This window comes from Lagopus leucura, unplaced genomic scaffold (genome assembly GCF_019238085.1).
Source record: "Lagopus leucura isolate 7727_CA_CO unplaced genomic scaffold, USGS_WTPT01 Super-Scaffold_100022, whole genome shotgun sequence".
Taxonomy (NCBI): domain Eukaryota; kingdom Metazoa; phylum Chordata; class Aves; order Galliformes; family Phasianidae; genus Lagopus; species Lagopus leucura.
This window is the reverse complement of record NW_024962275.1, coordinates 1,127,827-1,134,903: the sequence shown is the minus strand read 5'-3', so window position 1 is coordinate 1,134,903 and position 7,077 is coordinate 1,127,827. Positions and strand designations below refer to the sequence as shown.

Here is a 7,077-nt window from a genome sequence, read left to right as displayed (position 1 = left end):
CTTTTCTTTTCTTTTCTTTTCTTTTCTTTTCTTTTCTTTTCTTTTCTCTTCTCTTCTCTTCTCTTCTCTTCTCTTCTCTTCTCTTCTCTTCTCTTCTCTTCTGTTCTGTTCTCTTCTCTATTTTTCTCCCCTCCCTTCCCCTCCCCTCCCCTTGGCAGGTGCACCCCATTGGGGCATGGGGAGTGTGCACAAGCAGGGCTGTAGACAGGAAAGTGCACAAGTCCATATTCATCCATATATTCATGATCTGTAGGCTCAAGTGCTGTGATGCTCATTATCCAAGCATGACCTTAAAAACTGGAGCTGATGGAGAACATGGCAGCCCATCTGCTCGGCAGCACAGGCTGCTGAGGACCTCGCCCTGGCCTCTGTGCCTCTGTTCTTTGTCTGAATGCAAAAGTGAGGGCTTGGGCTTCACCTCCAAGTCCTTGGATGGCATGGTGGCAGCTCCTGCCCCATCCTGAGAATTGTGGTGCGGATGGCGGGCAGTGAGGACAGTGTGTGATGGGGACATTGTGTGGTGGGGACAGTGTGCATTGGTGTCAGCGTGCTGCGTCCCACACTGAAGGAAGTGGGCACCCCCTCACCACTCTCCTCCTGTCCTGATGGGGTGAGTAGGGCTGAGAAGGCACACAGGAGGGGACACGGGGCCTCTTCTGCTGCCTCTCCGCCACCCTGCCCTGCTTCCCACTGACCAAAGAAATGAATGAGCAGTGCTCCTTGCCACTTAATCCTTCCCAACATGCAAGCACCAGTAAGGAGGATGTGATGTTAAATTTTCTATGTGAGCAATCCTTCTGCTCCATCCCGCAGGCAGCCCCCGAGCCTGCATTCCAGATCCCTTCTTCTTTAAAAGAGATCGTGTTTTTCTTCTGGGCAATTGAACTCCACAAAAAGGGACATTTTCTCCATCATACTTTCCCATCTCCCCTTTCCTGGATGGCGATCCCAGGCTCCAGCTCTCACGCTGTGCAGGATATTCTGCCACCAGTCCCATCTGGTTCCCTGATGAGATCCACAGGTGGTGTGGCTGGAGCACTCAGGGTCGCCGTGTCTGTCTGCAGGCCGCTGCTTCATCTCCTCCACTGTATTTCTCTCTTTTTGCAGTGCTCTTATCAGCCTGAGACCAAACTGTTGCACAAATGCTCATAAGATCCATCTGCAGATCTTAAATATGGTGAAAAAGAGGTGTTTCTCTGAGCAATCTGTTGGAGAGATTTCATACTGACTTTTAGACGAGTTCCATGCTGGTATGCATTCCTTTAGCATTAATGCTTCCTCTGGGACTCAAACCTTACAGAAATCTGAGAACTGAGCGTGGGGCTGCAGACACAGCATGGAGACGGCGAGCACACAGCGTGTGCGGGGCAGCGAGGGGAGGGGAAGGAGCTCATGGCCATCGCCTGTGGCTGCTGCTGGAAAGTGGGATCTCAGAGAGCTCTGCACCTTTCAGTGCAGGAAGGTTTTTTCTTCTGAAAATGACTTCTAGCAGTGGATGCTGTTAGGAGATGAACCATAACTTAGTATGCATATATTAAGTGAGTAAGGCCAGGAATTACCAATACAGGATGGGGGATGAAGGATATGGTGACAGTTGTGTTTAGCACTTGGTATAAAGTAAATCAATCACATCGACTCTGTGTTGATTTAAAATCCTTGAAGAGCTGGGTTGAGAATGTTGCAGTCTCCCAGAGATGGGGTCATTGCTGGGAACCTCTTATCCACCAGGGTGAGGGCATTCCCCTCTGGCTTTGCTCAGCCCTGCAGTGCAGTGCCACGATCGCAGTGCCATGACTGCAGTGCCCACCTAAGCCTGAGCAATGGCAGCAGGGCGGTTGGTGGGACAGCAGGGCTGCCCCATGAGCACCCAGAGCCACAGAGAATTGGGGCAGTCTGTATGAAGGAAAGCCTATTTCTGACAAGACGTAATTGAGGAAATTTAATTTTCTTTCTTAACTGAATCGCCACAGATAATCCAGATTCTGTCTTGTGTGTCTAATTTAGCAGTGAAAACCTGGATCTTGGAGCTGTGCATGAGAACGTGGCAGATTTTTAAAAACAGCTTTCCTGAATCGAAAGAGGAACTTGTGGCAGCCGAAGGAAGGATCCTTTCTTTGGGTTTTGTTTTGATATAAAACACGTAGGTTCTTGCACCTCCATCCACCGGCACTCTGTTTTTCAGAAAAAAAAAAAAAGAAGCGTTTTTGGAACAGAGCACCGACAGACCTTGGGAAAATCGAGTTGGGAGGAAAGAAATGGAATTCACGTTGTTTCTCTAAGCGCATCCCCATGTTTCAGATTTCGCACCGATAGATTGATGGCATGATTTGCTTTAGAACCAGGTGGCCGCACGGCGTCCATCTGTTGCGTCTCCCGCTCTGTCTCCAGCGAGGAGCGCCGCGGAGCTGCGCGGCATCCGCCCGGCGGGACGGAGCTGCGCGGAGCCGGGCTGTGCGCGGGAGCAGCGCCGCGGGACGGAGCGGGAAGCCTCGCGCTGTGCGGCCCGTGCGCGTTCGCCCTGAATTTGCGCTCGTTTGGCGCAGAGCCGTAGGAGTAGAGGCGGCGGTGCGGCCGGTGGGGCTGCCGGCACCCATCGAAACGCGCTGCCCCCGGGGCCCGCAGGTGCCGCTGCCCGGATCTGGGACGGCGCTGCGGTTCCGCCCGGTCGGGCCAAGTAAACCAGACTTGCGCTTTCGCTTTTATTGACCGCCGCGTTCGCTCTCGGCTTTTTCTCAGCTCGTACAAAACCCAGCGGAGCGCTACGTGGAGGCGCAGCCTGCGGCCCTTCCCTCGCCTTCCCTGCCCCGGGGCCGCGATCGGTTGAGGGCCCAGCTCGGCTCGGTCCCGCCGCGCCCTCCCCGCCGCCTCCCGGCCGTGCTGGGTGCGGGGAGCCGGCCCTTTCCGGGGGAGGCCGGCCGCGGGAGGGCGGTGGGAGGGCTCCGCTCATGCTCCCTCGCTCCGGGGCAGCTCCGCGCGGTGACTCATCGCGGGACGTGGAAAACACGCGCGCGGAGGCAGACGCGCCCGGAGGAGCGGGGGCAGCGCCGGCCGCCAGGTAACGCGGGGCCGCAGGTGGGCAGCGCGGGGCTGCGCGCGCTCCCGGCCCGGCCTGCGTGGCAGCCACCGAGGGCGCGCGCGGGAGCGCGCGGCGGGAACGCGCGCGCGGCTGAAGTCGTCTCCGGGACGCGGCGCCGCTCCGCTCCCGCTCCGGGCCGCCCCGCGCGGGCCCCGCCGCTCCCCCGGCCGCAGGTGAGCTCCGCGGGGACCCGCCGAGCGCCGCGCCGAATCCGGCCCCGCCGGACGGCCCCGGGGAGAACGGGCCGCGCGGGGGCGGGGGGCGGCGGGGCCGAGCCCGAGCCCGGGGCTGCGTGCGGGCACGTGCGGGGGGAGCTCGGAGAGCCCGGGCTGCGGGGGGGGGCGGCGCCGCATCGCTGCTTTTTGTCTTTCGAGTTGTTGGTTCGTCCGCCGGTGGGAAGGGGCGCAGCCGCGACTCCGCGCACGTGCCGGGACGGGCCGCCAGCAGCGGGCAGCGCGGAGTGCGGGCTGTGCGCCGCGGGGCGGTGCGGGAGGAAGCGGGGCAGCGCTGAGGAGGGCGGTGATGTCAGTTCCTGACACATTCTGACTGTCCCGCTGTCATCTCGGCGTCTCTTCTAAAAGTTCAGCGCTGTGAATCACCGCTCGCAGCCGTTTGAGTTCTGCTCCTGCATTGAGACAAACCTCGGCGCAGCACCGCCGCCAACTCTTTCCACTGCTACTTTTTTTTCCTGTTGACATTCTTGGTGACAGTCGTATTCTTTTAGGAAGCAACAGGAAAAAAAAAAAAAAAGGAACTTGTTTCAGAGAAGCGCTGCAGCCCCCACTGCCTACGGCTTTGTGCCCTACGGGACTTAGCAACGAGCAGAAAAACGGGGGCGGCTGCTGTGGCAGGAGGGTGCTGTGGGAGCAGTGCTGGGTCTCAGCCCCAGAGGAGGTTTCGGAGCAGAACCCGCCTCTGGCTGCAGCACTTCTGCCGCGTGCTGGATGCTGCTCCAGTTTTCTTTCCCAGCACACAGACGAGAGAACAGACGCAGTTCAGAGAGTTCTGCGCTTTCCGGTGCCTCGGTGCTCGTTTTGCTCTAGGGAAGCAGCTGTGGGTGCACGGCTCGGCGGGGCCCGGTGCCTGCAGTCCTGCTGCTTCTGGGGCTTCGTGCCGGTTGGAGCGCTGAGCAGGCCGTGCTCCTGCTCACACCATCGAGGCGGTGCTGCAGATGGCAGCAGGGCATTCTGCCATCCATCTCGCGCTCCCGCATCTCCGTGAGCTGTGGGTCTGAGGGCCTCAACTGGGCCTGGGTTTGGTTTGGTTTGACATGCAGAAGGATCCATTTAGCAGTTATTTTTTCAGAGTGAAATGAGTTAGGGATTTTTGTTTATTTTTGTGTAGGGGTTGGTGCCAGAAATACTTGTGTGGGTTTTCTCTACTCCTGCATTTTTGTGACTGTAAAATGAAGATAGTGACGGTCAGGTTCATCTCCTGTGCACCTTCAGAACACTTTCTAGCTGTGTAGAAGATGAATTAGTGAATGGAAGGAGCACCTTTTCCTACCTCCTGTGCCAAATATATTGAACCTTGAGGCCTTGGCAGATACATGCCCTGGGTTGGGGCAGGCCCCCCACGGAGCTGCAGTGGCTGTGTCTGTGGATGCCAAATCCTGGCTGATGACGTTGGGCATCAGTGCAACCCTGGAGGCCTGACTGTTGTGCTATCCTAAATGGAAGCCTTGCCAGGACGCATTTCTTGTAGAAAAGAGGTTTAATAGTGCAACTTTCTACTTGAGTTTCTAGCTTTTTTCACTCTGATCTACTCTTCTTAGATGATCTTGCTGTAGAACAGGCTGCTTGTGAGAAAAAAACCCTTGAAAGTTGTCTTTTTTCCAGTTAATGAAAAAAAAAAAAGCCACCCAAACAAACCAGAAGCTTCATTTGGAAAGCTGGGCTGATCTTTACTATGTAACTTCTTCAGTATTATTAAAATTCAGCACATTGAGATGGAAAGTTGCCGGGATGCCTTGTAGGGTGTGGGCACAGAATTCTGGTTCAAGAAGCCAGGAATGAGCATTTTACCTGTGACACATTCCTATGTTTGTCTCATGAAGTTGCTGAAGCTGTCCATTCCGCCCTGTGTGGGAGCAGCTGATGGAGCACACACTGTCTGGGTGCTGTGCTGGTCTGTAGGGAATGTCCGCCTTTGTCTGGAGTCTGAATGCACGCTGCAGCAGTGTTATTACCATGTAGAAGACAAACACAGAACATCTGTGCAGCTGAAGTAGAGCTCTTGGTTGCATCGACAGCACTTACTGAGGAGTGCTGGGGCCAGAGGGTGTTTGGTGCAGCTGGGTGATGTTCAGTGCTGGACTGAATGGCCTTCCCCTGTGTAAAGAAAGGTATAGGAAGGCTGAGGGTGAGCGAGAAAGGCTGAAAGCTTTGAAAGACAGGGACCCTGAAAAGTTTCTTCTGTAGCAACCCTGTTAGTGCTGGTGTGCTTGCTGTGCTCACTGGCTCTGTTGGGAAGCTTGCAGCATGCACGGAAGCACTTGGCACAGTTTGTGTGCACAGTAAGGGTGGGTCAGCTCAAAACTGAGGATAGCAGAGATAGCGTGACTCGACATCACAGGGAGCAACTGGGTGCTGAATTTGTTCCACAAAATGAGCTGGTGTGAAACCAAGAAGGCGAAGAATTGGATTCTTTGGAACCACTTCATGAGGCTGCTAGGGAAGAGAAACTGCTGCAGGGGCAGTTTTTGCTGCCCCCATGGCTCTCTGCAGGGAGGAACAGACCCAGGTGGGATGTCTTCACAAAGGAGTGCTGAGTGTGTGCACCTGGGGCAGCAGGCAGCCCTTGCCCCTCGTTGTGCTCAGCTGGGCCTGGGGAGGCCGTCCCCACACCAGGTGTGTGGCTCAGTGCATCCCACTGAGGGTTTGCTCTCTGCTTTGGCAGTGCTGTGGCAGGTATAGCATGGTGGTTGGATATGAGAGCAAATGGACAGTGATTATAAAGCTTTTCCACCAACAGCGGTAGTAGGTTCCCTGGGGAAGGGGTGGTATCCCCAGCGCTGTTTGCTTTGGGCAGCAGAATCTACAAAATGCAAAATCTACATTTTAAAGTACTTTTTAAAAGCATGCTGGTTTTTTTCCTCCTTGCAGGTCACAATTGCTGCAGAGTGAATTGCACAGACCTTAAACCCTTGTTTAAAAATGCTGGGCAGGTGTGGGGGAGGTTTGTGGGGCCGGGCAGGGGGTGCTGAGCTGGGGCAGCAGTGAGGCTCAGTGACATGGGATGGTGGTTGTGTGAAGGCAGAAAGCTGTGGGGAGTTGCTTTTAATGGCGGTTCCAACACGGCAGTCTGTAAAACTGTCAAAGCTTTTTATGGCCCGATGGGGCCATATCTTCTATCTTGGCTTATTTCTTGTATGCATATTGGCTTGGATGGTTACTTCAAGTTCTAACCTGTGCTGAGCATTCAGACACCTGGCCGTGCAGCACGTGGGTGTACACACACAGCTCTCGTGAGTCTTCCTGATGGTTTTAGGGTTTTTTTTTTTAAAGTTTTTAGAGTATTTAAAGTATTTCAACAAAATACATTTTTTAATGAAATGGATGACAACTGCCTGTTTAGCTTCCAGCATTTAATCAGATGACTCGGTTTATCACACGGCAACTATCATATTGAGAGTACTTCTACACTGTCAGTGCAATTAAAGAAATTAGATTTCCGCAGTGTTTACTTCAGCGTGGTGCTGCTCTGAGTGTCTGCTACCACAGATTCCAGGCAGCGAGCAGCTGTCTGCCGCAGATGGAGAGGAGAAATCCTTCCCCTTCGCTTCTTACTTCTAAAAAGGTTTCCTTCCAGAACCGGCAGTAACGTAACACTACCTGCAGCTCAGATCCCAGTTTCCTGTTACACGTTTAAGTGAACCAGAGGCAGGCTGTATCCAAAACGAAATGGTGTAAGCGAAAGAGACTCAAGGAATTTTGCATTCCAGAGCATCCTTGAAACCTCACAAATGCTTGTTTAGAAGTCAGAACGAGTTATTTATTATG

The 7,077-nt window shown here is 54.4% G+C and overlaps 1 protein-coding gene across 1 annotated transcript in view; it reads left to right on the top strand.

The window, feature by feature from the left end:
• The first annotated feature begins 2,994 nt into the window (after positions 1-2,994).
• Positions 2,995-7,077, top strand: part of NEK6 (NIMA related kinase 6) — a 46,146-nt gene continuing 42,063 nt past the window's right edge. The window contains exon 1 of the mRNA XM_042879155.1: positions 2,995-3,055. The gene's annotated coding sequence lies outside the window, so the exon portion shown is untranslated. The remainder of the gene's footprint in view (positions 3,056-7,077) is intronic.